The following is a 14784-nucleotide window of genomic DNA, read 5'->3' as shown; positions in this document are numbered from 1 at the left end:
AAAAGAACTCAGAGAAGAAGTTGGTACTAGGCAACAAGTGGTAAGTAACACTCTCCTGTTACCTGCTGTGGGGTAAGTGTGTCCCCTAACTTCATGCTGATATCCTTGTATCAATGTATCAGAAGGTAAGCCCTCCAGAAGGTCAGGAGATCATAAAGAGTTCTCATAATTGGAGTTAGTGTCCTTGTTAAGCAAGGCAGAAAGTCCCTTTGCCCAGACACAGTGAAACAGAGCTGTCCATAGATGTGGAAATGAGTCCTGTAGGGTATGGAAATTGCTAGAACCTTTGTCTTAGACCTTCAGACTCAGAATGATGAGGAGTACATTCCTGTTATTTATGATTCACTTGGTTCAAGGTCTATTTTTGTAAGTACCCAAGCAGACCAAGGCATCAGCCAACATCCTTTGGTAGGATAAAGAGTCAAGATGATAACATAGGGTGATGGGAAGGATCTCAGTGTCAGCCTGTTTCTCTTACTCCCTTACCCTATTCTCTAGTAGTATGGAAAGCAGGAGTGAGGGTACACTAGGAGACAGCACCTTCCCTTCACCATTCTGGCTATTCCTCTCACTATCTCCTTTGACGAACTTGGATTCTATTAGAATCTGTACTCACCCCTCACAACTCAGGGCACTGTGGTCTCACATTCCACCTGTTGTCCTTGGGGGGTCAACCTTACATTTCCTATTCAAGACATCCAAAGTGGAATGCCTATGTGTGCTTGAACCATGGCCTTCAGGAGTGTCCTTGTCCTAGATCTCTCTCCCCAGACCATTGTCCACTTTCCCCATAGGTTTCCATGAAAGCCACAAACTTTAAGCCATTGTTCCTTAAACTCCTGTTGCGTAAATGCCCCACAGGTCAACATGGTACTTTCAAAGTACCCATCTGTTGTGGCAACCTACCACAAATTAAACACACCAGAAATTAAATCCCACAGGCCCAATGGCCTAGAGACCTGAGTAACTTTGAAACTATAGGTCTTACTCCCTGAGGCTCCCACACCTTCAAAACCAGCATCCACACCACTTCTCTTTGTAATGTGTCAGTGATCTTTTTATTCCCTGGCATCACTTCTAACACTACCCTCTTTCTCACCTGTCCATTTGCTTTTTGGGTTTTGTTTTTGTTTTTTTTTTTTTTGGTTTTTTTTTTTTTTTGGTTTTTTTACTCTGGTTCCAGGACACAAAGGGCAAATTCAGAAGAATCAGAGGGCTGTGTGTGAACAGATAAATGAAAGAGTGAGTGAATCACTAGTGACCTTAAGGGGGTCTTGGGCTACAAGAGGCACTGGCTTCACAGCTGCCCTAAGACTACCCATCCCAGGCTTCTAGAGAAAGACATCTAGAAGAATAACTAACAGTCACCACTCTCATTGTCCCAAGTAATGACTCCCAGGTTTTCTGGCTTTGTGTTTGCAGAAGAGCCCGTCTACAAGTCTCTGGGTGTCAGAGAAAATGAGGGATGCCAAAAGCCAAGGCCCAGATCCAGTAACCTCTCTTAAGTGTCTGTGCTGTTTGGTTCATTGCAACTTTTCTAAATCTAAAATTCACCATGAAAGCTACACAGTGATGTTCATGATCATTGTCAAGCATAAGGAGACAAAACTCATGGAGCACATACCCATCCTTGCCATGTGAGCTCATAACCTGCTCGCAGGACACGCCTCCCATGCCTCCCATGCCTCCCCTCCCCTTGTTTCAGGAATGTTAGATTATCCAAGAACACTACACTACAGAAATCTAGCCAGTGGAGATGTGTGACACACTCGTGGCCCCTGGATTCCTGTAAACCTGTGGGTTGATATCATTCCCACCAACGAAGCCACAAGCTGTAAATCAGTCCTATTGCTCAGGTGGGAGCTCAAAGCTCATTCCCACCAACAGCCTCCTCACAGGCTACTCAGCAGAAGCATCTGTTTCCAGCTGTGGTAACAAACAGGGCACACTCCTACCCACACTGAAAACAAAGCCTTCACCTGCCACCAGCCTGAGACTCAGCAGACCCTTCTCTCAGCTTGAGGACTGAGACTCTAGTGCCTAAGAGAAGCTAGACTTCAGAGTAGAGTAAAAAGTATATACAGACCCTTGTGGCCTGCGCCTGAGCCTGGAGCAGCCCTAAGGCTTCACCTCTGCACCCAAACCCCCAAAACCCAGAAGAGACTGGACTTCCAGGAGTTCTAACATGCCCAGGATTGTAGGTGAGTAAGCCACAACCCAACCCACCCCAAACGGAATAATTTGGGACCCACTGGGACCCAGGAACTCCCTCAAGGCCAGTGGCACAGGACCCTTCCTGTCTGTGCATGCACCTGGAGCAGCCCTAAGGCTTCAGCTCTGCACCCAATCCCCTAACACCCAGAGGAGCCTGGACTCCCAGGAGCTCTAACACATAGGAATTTGGGATAACAGGATCACAGGATCTTAGGAGCTTGGGGACACCAGAATTTCAGGAGCCCAGAAGCAGCCTGACTCCCAGGAGCTCTCACAACCCAGGATCTCAGGATCACAGGATCACAGAGACAGCTGGACTCTTAGAAGTTCCAACACAACCAAGATAACAGGACAAACAGGCTCCAGTCAGAGATAGTGAGTGAAGGTAGCACTAGAAATAACCAGATGGTGAAAGGCAAGCGCAAGAAGATAAGCAATAGAAACCAAAGTTACTTGGCATCATCACAACCTAGTTCTCCCACCATAACAAGTCCTGAATACCCCATCAAAAAGTAAATTATGACTTAGACGATCAAGAAGACTAGAAGGACTTTTAGGAAATATGTATATTGTTTCTGGATGAATAAGCACTTACTAAAAACACCAGAACATGGTTTAATAAAGTAAGACAGACATATTTAACCACAGAGGAAAGTTATTCAGTTTACATATTGATCACTGACCCAACTGCTTCCTCGCAGTCCCTCCTCACACAGAACATCCTTCCTCCTATCACTCCTCCCCATTTCCTCTGAGAATGGGTAGGACCCCTGTGTGTCAACCCACCACAGCCCATCAAGTCATTGCAGGACTAGCTGCATCCTATACCACTGAGACCAGACAAGACTGCCCAAGTATGGGAATGGCATCCACAGGAAAGTCAAAGAGTCAGGGACAGTGGCCTGCATGAAAAACAAGTTGTACACCTGCTACATATGTGGGGAGGAGGGTGTCTAGTCCTAGTCCTTGTATACTTTTTAGTTGGTAGTTCCGTCTCTGAAAGCCCCAAATGGTCCAGGTTAGTTGACTCTGTTGGTCTCCTTGTGGAGTTCCTACCCATCCCCAATCCCTGAATCCTCCCCCCAACTCTTCCACAAGACTCCCCAAGCTCAGTCTAATGTTTGACTTAAAGTCTCTGAATCTGTTCAAGTCAGCTACTAGGTGAAGTCCCTTAGAGGACAGGTATGCTAGGCTCCTATCTGCAAACGCACAGAGTATCATTAACAATGTCAGGCACTGGTTCTAGCCATTGGGTGGATCTCAAGTTGGGCCAGTCATTGGTTGGCCATGCCCTCAATTTCTGTTTCATCTTTGTCCTCCCACATCTTGTAGGCAAGACATATTTGAGGTCAAAGGTTTTGTGGGTGGGGTGCTGTCTTTGTCCCTCCACTGGGAGTCATGACAGTTTATAGAAGACGAACACTTCAGACTCCACAAGTCCCACTGCTAGGAATCTCAGCTAGATTCACCCCCACGGATTCCCTAAAGCCTCCCCCACTCCTGGATCTCTGGCACAACCTAGAGATGACCCCCTTCCCCTACAAGCAGCTTTTTTCCATTCTCTCTCCCAAACTCTCCCTATACATGACCTGCCCCCTGCCTGCTCCCCGGCCCATCATCTCTCCCATACAGTTCCCTCCCTCCATTCACTTCAGATAATTATTTCATTTCCCCTTCTCCATAGGATTCAAGCATCCTCCCTTGGGCCCTCTTTGTTATTTGGCATCTTTGGGTCTGTGGAATACAGCATGGTTAACCTGTAGTTTATGGCTCATATCCACTTGTGAGTATATACTATGTCTTTTGGGGCTGGGTTACCTAATTCAGGATGATATCTTTTTCCTGCAAAATTCACGATGTCCTTGTCTTTAATGGCTGATTACTATCCCATTGTGTAGCAATTAAACGTGAACCACATTTTATTTATCCATTTTTCAGTTGAGGGGCATCTGTGTTGTTTTCACTTTCTGGCTATTGTGAATAAAGCTGCTATGAATATAGTTGAGCAAGTGTCCTTGTGGTATGGTGAAATATCATCTGGGTATATGCCCAGGAGTGGTATAGCTGGGCCTTGAGGTAGAACTATTTCCCAATTTTCTGAGATACTTCCAGGTTGATTTCCAGCATGGTTGTACAAGTTTGCACTCCCACCAGCAGTGGAGGAGTGTTCCCCTTGCTTCACATCCTCATCATCAGCATGTGCTGTAGTCTGAGGTTTTGATCTTAGCCATTCTGATGGGTGTAAGGTAGAATCTCAGAGCCTTTTGATTGGCAGTTCTCTGATGACTAAGAACATTGAACAATTCTTTAAGTGTTTCTTGGCTATTAGAGATTCCTCTGTTGAGAATTCTGGTTAGCCCTGTGCCCTGTTTTTTTAGTTGGATTATTTGGTTTGTTGATGTCTGACTTCTTGAGTACTCTATATAATTTTGATTAGCTCTCTGTCAGATGTAGGATTGGTGAAGATCTTTTCTCATTCCATAGGCTGCCATTTTACCCTATTGACAGTGTCCTTTGCCTTACAGAAGTTTTTCAGTTTCATGAGATCTCATTTATTAACTGCTGATCTTAGTGCCTGAGCTATTGGTGTTCAATTCAGAAAGTTGTCTCCTGTACCAATATGCTCCAGGCTATTCCCTTTCAACTTTCTCTTCTGTTAAGTTTAGTGTATCTGGTTTTACCTTGAGGTTTTTGATCCAGTTGAAATTGAGTTTTGTGCTGGTTGATAAATATGGAACTATTTGCATTCATCCAGAAATCCAGATAGACTAGCACCATTTGCTGAAGATGTTTCCCTTTCTCTATTGTATGGTTTGGGCTTCTTTGTCAAAAATCAAGTTTCCATAGGTGTGTGGGTTTATTTCTAGGTCTTTGATTCAAACAGAGAGATTGACCAATCTCTCTGTTTCTATACCAATATCATGCAGTTTTATTACTATTGCTCTGTAGCTTGAAATCAGGGATGGTGATACCTCCAGAAGATCCCTTAATATACAGGATTGTTTTATCCTGGGTTTTTTGTTTTTCCATATGAAGTTGAGAATTGTTTTTCTCAAGGTTTATAAAGAATTGTGCTGGAATTTTTATGCATATTGCATTGAATCTGTAGATTGTTTTTGGCAAGATGGCCATTTTTCTATATTAATCCTACTGGCCCATGAGCATAGAGATCTTTTCATCTTCAGATATCTTCTCCAATTTTTCTTCAGGGACATAAAGTTCTTGTCATGCACATCTTTCACTTGCTTGGTTAGAATTATGCCAAGATATTCTATATTATTTGTGACTATTGTAAAGGATGTTGTTTGCTACTTTCTTTCTCAGCCCGTTTATTGTTTGTATAAAAGAGGGCTATTGATTTCTTTGAGTTAATTTTGTATCCAGCCACTTCACTGAATGTATTTATCAGCCATAGGAGACCTCTGGTAGAAGTTTGTGGTCACTTATGTATACTATCATATCATTTGCAAATAATGACACTTTGACTTTTTCCTTTCCACTTTGTATCCCCCATGAACTATTTTTGCTGTCTTATTGCTCTAGCTAGAACATCAAGTACTATACTGAAGAGATAAAAAGAGAGTGTACAGCCTTGTCTTGTCCCTGATTTCAGTGACATTGCTTTAAGTTTCTCTCTATTTAATTTGATGTAGGCTAATGTTTTCCTGTATATTGCATTTATTGTGTTTAGGCATGTGCCTTGAATCCCTGATCTCTCTAATACTTTTTATGCGAAAAGGTGTTGGATTTTGTCAAAGACTTTTCTACTCATTTAAGGAGATGATCATGTGTTTTTTCTTCCTTGCACTTTGTTGATGGATAGATTTTTATATATTGAACCACCTCTGCATTCCTGGGATGAAGCTGAATTAATCACAGTGGATGATGTCTTTGATGTGTTTTTAGATTCAGTTTGCAAGTGTTTTATTGAATATTTTTGCATTAATATTTATAGGGAAATATTTCTAAAATCCTCTTTTTTGTTGAGTCTTTGTATGGGTTAGGTAGCAAGGTTACTATGGCCTCATAGAATAAGTTTGGCAATGTTCCTTCTGTTTCTGCTTTGTGGAATAGTTTGAAGAATATTGGTATTACCACTTCTTTGAAAATCCAGTAAAATTCTGCACTAAAACCATCTGGCCATGGCCTTTTTTGGTTGAGAAACTTTTAATGGCTGCTTCTATTTCCTTAGGGGTTATTGTATTGTTTAGATAATTTAGCTGATCTTAGTTTAACTCTGGTAAGTGGTATCTGTCTAGAAATCCATAGCATTTAGATTTTTCCAATTGTGTCAGGTACAGTATATTAAAGTAAGACCTAATGATTCTTTGCATTTTTACAGTGTCTGTTGTTATGCGTCTCTTTTCATATCTGATTCTGTTAATTTGGCTGCTGTCTCTCTGCCTTTTAGTTAGTTTGGCTAAGGGTTTTTCTATCTTGTTAATTTTCTCCAAGAACCAACTCTCGATTTCATTAATTTTTTTGCTCCTTTGTTTCTAATCTATTTCAGCCCTGAGTTTATTTCCTGCTTTATACCCCTCTTGGGTGTGTTTGCTTATTTTTCTAGAGATTTCTGATGTACTTTTAAATTGCTACTGTGAGAACTTGAAGGCACTTAGTGTCAATGTTTTTCCACAGAGACCCAAGACTTGGTGTTAGTATACATGTATGACAGGCCTATTGCTGATTTTAGGCCTATGGCTGATTTTAGGCCTTCAGTGTGTAATCAGGGATGCCCCTGACATCTCCTCCCTTCTCTAAGTATAGCAGGGCTGTGGCGATTCTAATCTTGCAAAGGTGGGGATAGAGGCCTGACCTCCAGTAATTGATGGGGATCTTGTAATGGCTCCGGTCCCCCGTCATTGTCCAGTGAGGCATGAGGGCCATACCTGTCCCGATGTCTTTTTCCTGGAGAGGGGATACTTTTGACATCAACCCCTATACAGTCAGGCTTGTCCCTCAGGGAACCCAGAGATATATTTTTAACTTTTATTTATATTCACTTGCAGTGCTTAGCCTCACACCCAAAGCAAGAATTCAGATCGCCAGTCAGAGGGGGTTCTGGGTGTCCCCTCTCTGCTTGGTCTAGGGGCGGAAGTTCCCTCTTTTAGGTTGGCTATAAGCTATTGTAAAGAGGCAGATTTCGTGGAAATTTACCAGCCTGAGTACTCATAGACCTTGTAAATAGGTAGCCTTGGCAGACAATACCAACTTAGATAAGGACAAGTGAATCATAGGCAGAGTCATAGTGACCTGTCCTCTGAACCTTCACCCAGCCGATACCTGGTTCTGAAAGATATCTGTATTCCCCCTGAACACCCACACTCCAGTGCCATCCCCTCCCCCACGTGCTGCCTTTCTGTGTTTATAACCCCTGTGTGAATGAATTATGACTTGAAAAAAATAAATAAATTATTTTTAAAAAATGAAGGCACTTAGTGCTATGAACTTTCCTCTTAGCACTACTTTCATTGTGTCCCTTAAGTTTGAAAATGCTGTACCATCATTTTCATTGAATTATTGAAAGTCTTTGCTTTATCTCTTTATTTCTTCCCTGACCCAGTGATCATTAAGTAGAAAGTTGTTTGGTTTCCATGAGTTTGTAGGCTTTCTGTTGTTGAAGTCTAGATTTAATCCATGGTTGTCTGATAAAATACAAGGAGTTATTTCAATTTTCTTCTATCTATTGAAGCTTGCTTTGTGACCAACTATGTGGTCAGTTTTGGAGAATGTTCCATGAGGTGCTGAGAAGAAGATGTATTTGTTTGTGTTTGAGTGAAGTGTTCTGTAGATATCTGTTAGGTCAATCTGATTGATAATGTCTGTTAGTTTCATTATTTCTCTGTGTAGTTTCTGTCTGAATGACCAGTCCATTGGTGAGAATGGAGTGTTGAAGTCTGCCACTTTTGATATGTAGGGTTCTATGTGTACTGTAAGCTTTAGTAATGTTGCTTTTATGAATGTGGATGCCCTTGCATTTGAGGCATAGATGTTCAGAATTGAGAGGTTATCTTGGTGGTTTTTTTCCTTTGATTAGTATGAAGTATGAAGGACCCATCTCTTTTGATTACTTTTGGTTGAAAGTCCATTTCATATTAGAATAGCTACTCCCTGTTGTTTCTTGAGTTCATTTGCTGGAAATCCTTTTACCAACCCTTTACTCTGAGGTAACGTCTGTCTTTGTTGCTGAGGTGTGTTTCTTGTATGCATCCAAATGGTGGATCCTGTTTAACCATCCACTCTGTTAGCCTGTGTTTTTTTATTGGGGAATTGAATACATTGATATTGAGAGATATTAATCAGCAATGATTGTTAGTCCCTGTTATATTGATGATGGTGGTAGTAGTATGTATGTGTGTGTGTGTTGTATTTGTATGTGTGTGTGTGTGTGTGTGTGTGTGTGTGTTTCTCTTCTATTAGTTTTAATTGTTTAAAATTTATTTCTTGTGTTTTCTTGGGTATAGTTAGTCCCTTTGTGTTGGATTTTTCCTACTAGTGCCCCTGTAGGGCTAGCTTAGTGGAAAGATATTGTTTAAATTTGCTTTGGTCATGCCCTATCTTGGTTTCTCTGTTGGTGTCTTCATCTATGGTAATTGAAAATTTTGCTGGCTATAGTAGTCAAGGTTGATATCTGTGGTCTCTTAGGGTCTGGAAGACCTCTGCTCAGGCCCTTCTTGCTTTTAGAGTCTCTGTTGAGAAGTCGGGTGTAATTCTGACAGGTTTGCTTTTATATGTTACTTGGCCTTTTTCCTTTGCAGCTTTTAATATTTTTCTTTGTTCTGTGTGTTGAGTGTTTTCATAATTATGTGGTGGGAGGATTTTCTTTTCTAGTCCAATCTGTTTGGTATTCTCTAAGCTTCTTGTACATTTATATGCATCTCTTTCTTTAGGTTAGGGAAATTTTCTTCTATGATTTTTGTTAAACATAGTTTCTAGGCCTTTGATCTGGGAATCTTCTCCTTCTTCTATTCCTAATATTCTTAGGTTTTGTCCTTTCATATTGTGGCAAATTTTCTAGTTGTTTTGTGTTAAATACATTTTAGATTTAGCATTTTCTTTGAAGATGTATCAATTTCTTCTATCATAGCTTCTATGCCTGCAATTCTCTCTTTTATCTCTTGTATTCTCGTGGCAATGCTTAGCTCTGTAGTTCCTGATCTCTTTCCTGGGTTTTACATCTCTAGGATTGCCTCAGTTTGTGTTTTCTTTATTGCTACTATTTCCATTTTCAGGTCTTGCAGAGCTTTATTTATTTCCTTCACCTATTTCATTGTATTTTCCACTATTTCTTTAAGAGATTTATCTGTTTTCTTTTTAAAAACCTCTATTATGCTCATATGATTAAATTTAAGGGTATGTTCTTGTGCTTCTAGTGTAGTAGGGTGTCCAAGACAAGCTATAGTAGGATAGCTGGGTTCTTGTGGTGCCATATAGCCCTAGATTTTGTTGATTGTGTTCCTATGCTAGCCTTTATCCATCTGGTTGTCCCTAGTGTTGGCAAGTCTGATAGATAGCAGCTGACCTCCAGGGATGCAGGCAGAGCTGTGGCCTGGAAATAAATGCAGAGAGAACAAAGCAGAACTTACTGCCACTGGGCTTGCCCAGAGGGTCCACCAGGTGGGGAATTGGGGTGAGAAGGCAGACCTCACAGCTATTGGATTTGCCCAGAGTGGCTGGCAGGCAGAGAATTAGAGCAAGGGGTCTCACCTGGTGGTCTGTGATGACTGAAATTTTCTAAGATTGCAGGTAAAGGTATGGGCTGAAAGGTGGATCTCATGGCTTCTAGATTTGCTTGGGGGATCCAGCAGGTAGGGGCTTCAGGCTTGAGGATCTCAGCATGAGACATCTTTAAAGTACATGGAAGCTTAAGAAAGAGAAAGTTCAGTATCCAAACTAAGGAAAAGAGCCTATGTCAAAGGGCTTTCCTGGGAAACAGATCACAGCATAGCTTCTCACTAAAGTAGTTGTAGACAGAGATGCAGGGTGCAGGCAAGACTATGTGTGTAGCTATAGACCACATGAGTAGTGGGTAGGCAGGTAGGTGTTTGAATATGGATATGAATGCAGATGCAGACAGGTGCAGATGTTCCACAGATGCAAACTGGTAGATAAGGTGTAGACAAGGACAGAGGGTGCTCAGCAGCCAAAGAAAGTCTGGGACTTTTAAAAAGCATTCTAGCCATAAGACCATACTCCACTTGTGTTTCTTGATTGAGTCAGGCTAGGGTGGAGAATGACCACACATATTTGCCAAAGTCAGCAGCATCCTGAGAAAAGGAATGTTTCCAGTCTTCGTGAGGAAAGTAAACCATGAGTCAACTAACCCTGGCATCCCATCCCACTTAAGATGCTTCCTGCTACACTCTTCATTTTGTTTTCTCTGTAAGATCCACATACTACTTGCTCTTATCATGGGACACAGTGTGGCATCCATGTTTAAAACTACCCTGTTCACATCAGGAAGTTGGCACTGCTGTCTCTCCATCGTTCATTCACAGGCCCTTCCGACTCAAAAGCAGGACTATCAAGGAAAGTAAGGATAGAATGGCCTACAATATGCAGGTCAGCAGCAAGGAAGAGCTGAAGCTGTAGCACCACAGTGATGGTCCATCTGAAGGTAGCGCTCCTCTTTAGGGTTCTCCTTCTATTTTCTCTTAAGGCCTTCAACAGATTGGATGAGGACCACCCTTATTGTGAAGGATGCTCTGAGTTTGCAAACTATTGATTAAGGCAGTAAGTATGCACTCCAGTCAGGAAATTAAGTAGGCCAACTACAGATCTTCACCTTTCTCTCAACTGTCTCATACCCAGCTCTGTAGCAGACTACCTGCTACAGCTTCTGCCCACTCTGCCCCCTTCTCCAGTGGATCATACAGACTTTCCCCTCCAAACTTTCTTTCCAAACTCATTGCTTTTTATGCAGCCCCAATCCTAGCAGATATGCCCTGGGATCCTGCATCAAAGTACCTAGATACAAAATTATCTCAAAAAGATTGGTAGCCCTCCCATATACAATTGATAAATTGACTTGGAAGGAAATTAGAAAAACAAAACCCTTTCACAATAGGATCAGATAGTATAAAATATCATGGGGTAACTCTAACCAACCAAGCAAAAGGCTTGATATCAGTAGATAGAAAGATCCTTATAGAACTTCCTGTCTGGGCCTGAGCATAGAGCAGGTAACAGGCAGCAGCTCAGTACCCAACCCCAGAAAACCGAGAGAAAGAGGGACTCCCAGGACCTTTAACTCAGGCAGCATCCCACGTAAGGAAAAAGCAGCACTTGCCCCAAACAGGGAGCAACCGGGACCCACTGGGACCCAGGAATTCGCTCCTGGCCCGGAGCACAGACTCCATCTGGTCTGGGCCTGAGCACTCGCAGATCCTGGGAGGCAGCTCTGCACCCAATCTCACAGAATCCAGAGGAAGCGGGGCTCTCAGGACCTCTCTGCCAAGCAGTATCTTAGGCTAGGAGGTGGCAATACTTGCCCCCAAACAGGGAGCAACCAGGACCCACTGGGACCCAGGAACTCACTCCTGGTCCGGGGCGTGGGTTCCTTCCGGTCTGAGCCCGAGCAGACCCCGGGAGTCAGCTGTGCACTCAATCTCACAGAACCTAGAGGAAACGGGGCTCTCAGTAGCTCTAACCCAACCAGTATCTTAGGCTAGGAGGTGGCACTACTTGCCCCTATCAGGGAGCAACCAGGACCCACTGGGACCCAGGAATCCACTCCTGACCCGGAGCCCAGGCCCCTTCCGGTTTCCACCTGAGCATGGAGCACATCTTGGGCCTCAGCTCTAACCCCAGCAGCAAAACCCATCCCAAACAGTTCTGACACAACCTAGATAATAGGAAAGACAGGCCCCAGTCAGAGACAGCACAGATAGCACAAAGGTGATCCAGATGGCAAAAGGCAAGCACAAGAACACAAGCACCAGCAACCCAAGTTACTTGCCATCATCAGAACCTAGTTCTCCCACATTAGAGAGTCCCGAACTCCCCATATCACCAGGAAAACAAGAACCAGATCTAAAATCACTTCTAATGATGATGCTAGAGGACTATAAGAAGGAAATAAATAACACTATCAAAAAACTTGAGGAGAACACAGGAAAACAGGATGAAGTCCTTAAAGAAACACAAAAATCCTTTAAACAATTACAAGAAAACACAAACAAACAGATGAAGGAATTGAACAAAACCATCCAGGACATAAAAATGGAAGTAGAAACAGAAAAAGAAATCACAAAGAGAGACTACCCTGGATATAGAAAACCTAAGAAAGAAATCAGGAGTCATAGACACAAGCATCACCAACAGAATACAGGAGATAGAAGAAAGAATCTCAGGTGCAGAAGATACCTTAGAAAATATTGACATAACTGTCAAAGAAAATGCAAAATGCAAAAAGTTCTTAGCACAAAATATCCAGGAAATCCAGGACGCAATGAGAAGACCAAACCTAGGGATAATAGGTATAGATGAGAGTGAAGATTCCCAAATTAAAGGGCCAGTAAATATCTTCAACAAAATTATTGAGGAAAACTTCCCTAACCTAAGGAATGAGATGCCCATAATCACACAAGAAGCCTACAGAACACCAAACAGACTAGATCAAAAAAGAAATACCGCCCGTCACATAATAATCAAGACACAACATGCACAAAACAAAGAAAGAATTTTAAAAGCAGTGAGGGAAAAAGGCCAAGTAACATATAAAGGCAAACTTATCAGAATTACACCTGACTTCTCACCAGATACTATAAAAGCCAGAAGATCCTGCACAAATATCATACAGACCTTAAGAGAACATAAATGCCAGCCCAAGCTACTTTACCCAGCAAAACTCTCAATTACCATAGATGGAGAAACTAAGATATTCCATGACAAAACTGAATTTACACAGTATCTTCTCACAAATCCAGCTCTACAAAGGATAATAGCAGGAAAGTTCCAATACAAGGAGGACAATCATACCCTAGAAAGAGCAAGAAAATAATCCTTTTCCATCAAACCCAAAAGAAGATAACCACACAAATGATGTCTCCACTATTAGCAAAAATGACAGGAAGCAACAACACCCTCTCCTTAATATCTCTTAACATCAATGGACTCAATTCCCCAATAAAAAGGCATAGGCTAACAGACTGGATATGCAAACAGGACCCAGCTTTTTGCTGCTTACAAGAAACCCACCTCAGTGACAAAGACAGACACTACCTTAGAGTAAAAGGTTGGAAAACAATTTTTCAAGCAAATGCCCTAAGAAACAAGCGGGAGTAGCCATTCTAATTTAGAATAAAATCAACTTTCAACTTAAAGCTATCAAAAAGGATAAGGAAGGGCATTTCATACTTGTCAAAGGAAAAGTCAACCAACATGAACTCTCAATTCTGAATATCTATGCGCCAAATACAAGAGCATCGACTTTCATAAAATAAACCTTACTAAAGCTCAAAACACACATTGCACCTCACACAATAGTAGTGGGAGACTTCAACATCCCACTCTCAGCAATGGATAGATCATGGAAACAGAAACTAAATAGAGATACAGTGAAACTAACAAAAGTTATGAACCAAATGGACTTAACAGATATCTATAGAACATTTCACCCTAAAGCAAAAGAATATACCTTTTTCTCAGCACCTCATGGTACCTTCTCCAAAATAGACCATATAATTGGGCACAAGACAGGCCTCAACAGACATAAAAAAAATTGAAGTAATTCCCTGCATCCTATCAGATCACCATGGTCTAAGGCTGGTCTTCAAAAATGACAAAGACAATGGAAAGCCCACATTCACATGGAAACTGAACAACACCCTACTCCTTGATAATCAGGTAAGGGAAGAAATAAAGAAAGAAATTAAAAACTTTTTAGAATTTATTGAAAATAATGACACATCATACCAAAATCTATGGGATACAATGAAAGCAGTGCTAAGAGGAAAATTCATAGCTCTAAATGCCTACAAAAAGAAACTAGAGGGAGCATACACTAGCAGCTTGACAATGCACCTGAAAGACCTAGAACAAAAAGAAGCTAATGCACCCAAGAGGAGTAGACGGCAGGAAATAATCAAACTCAGGGCTGAAATCAAATCAACCAAATAGAAACAAAAAGAACTATCCAAAGAATCAATAAAACCAGGAGCTGGTTCTTTGAGAAAATCAACAATATAGATAAACCCTTAGCTAGACTAATCAGAGGGCAGAGAGACAGTATCCAAATTAATAAAATCAGAACTGAAAAGGGTGACATAACAACAGAAACTGAGGAAATTTAAAAAATCATCAGATCCTACTACAAAGGCCTATACTCAACAAAACTGGAAAACCTGGATGAAATGGACAATTTCCTAGACAGATACCAGGTACCGAAGTTAAACCAGGACCAGATAAACCATCTAAACAGTCCCATAACCCCAAAAGAAATAGAAGCAGTCATTAAAAGTCTCCCTACAAAGAAAAGTCCGGGACCAGATGGTTTTAGTGCAGAATTCTATCAGACCTTCAAGGAAGACCTAATTCCAATTCTTTTCAAACTATTCCACAAAATAGAAA

The sequence above is a fragment of the Grammomys surdaster genome, unplaced genomic scaffold (genome assembly GCF_004785775.1).
Source record: "Grammomys surdaster isolate TR1022 unplaced genomic scaffold, NIH_TR_1.0 126127, whole genome shotgun sequence".
NCBI classification, from domain to species: domain Eukaryota; kingdom Metazoa; phylum Chordata; class Mammalia; order Rodentia; family Muridae; genus Grammomys; species Grammomys surdaster.
This window is presented reverse-complemented; position numbering follows the sequence as displayed.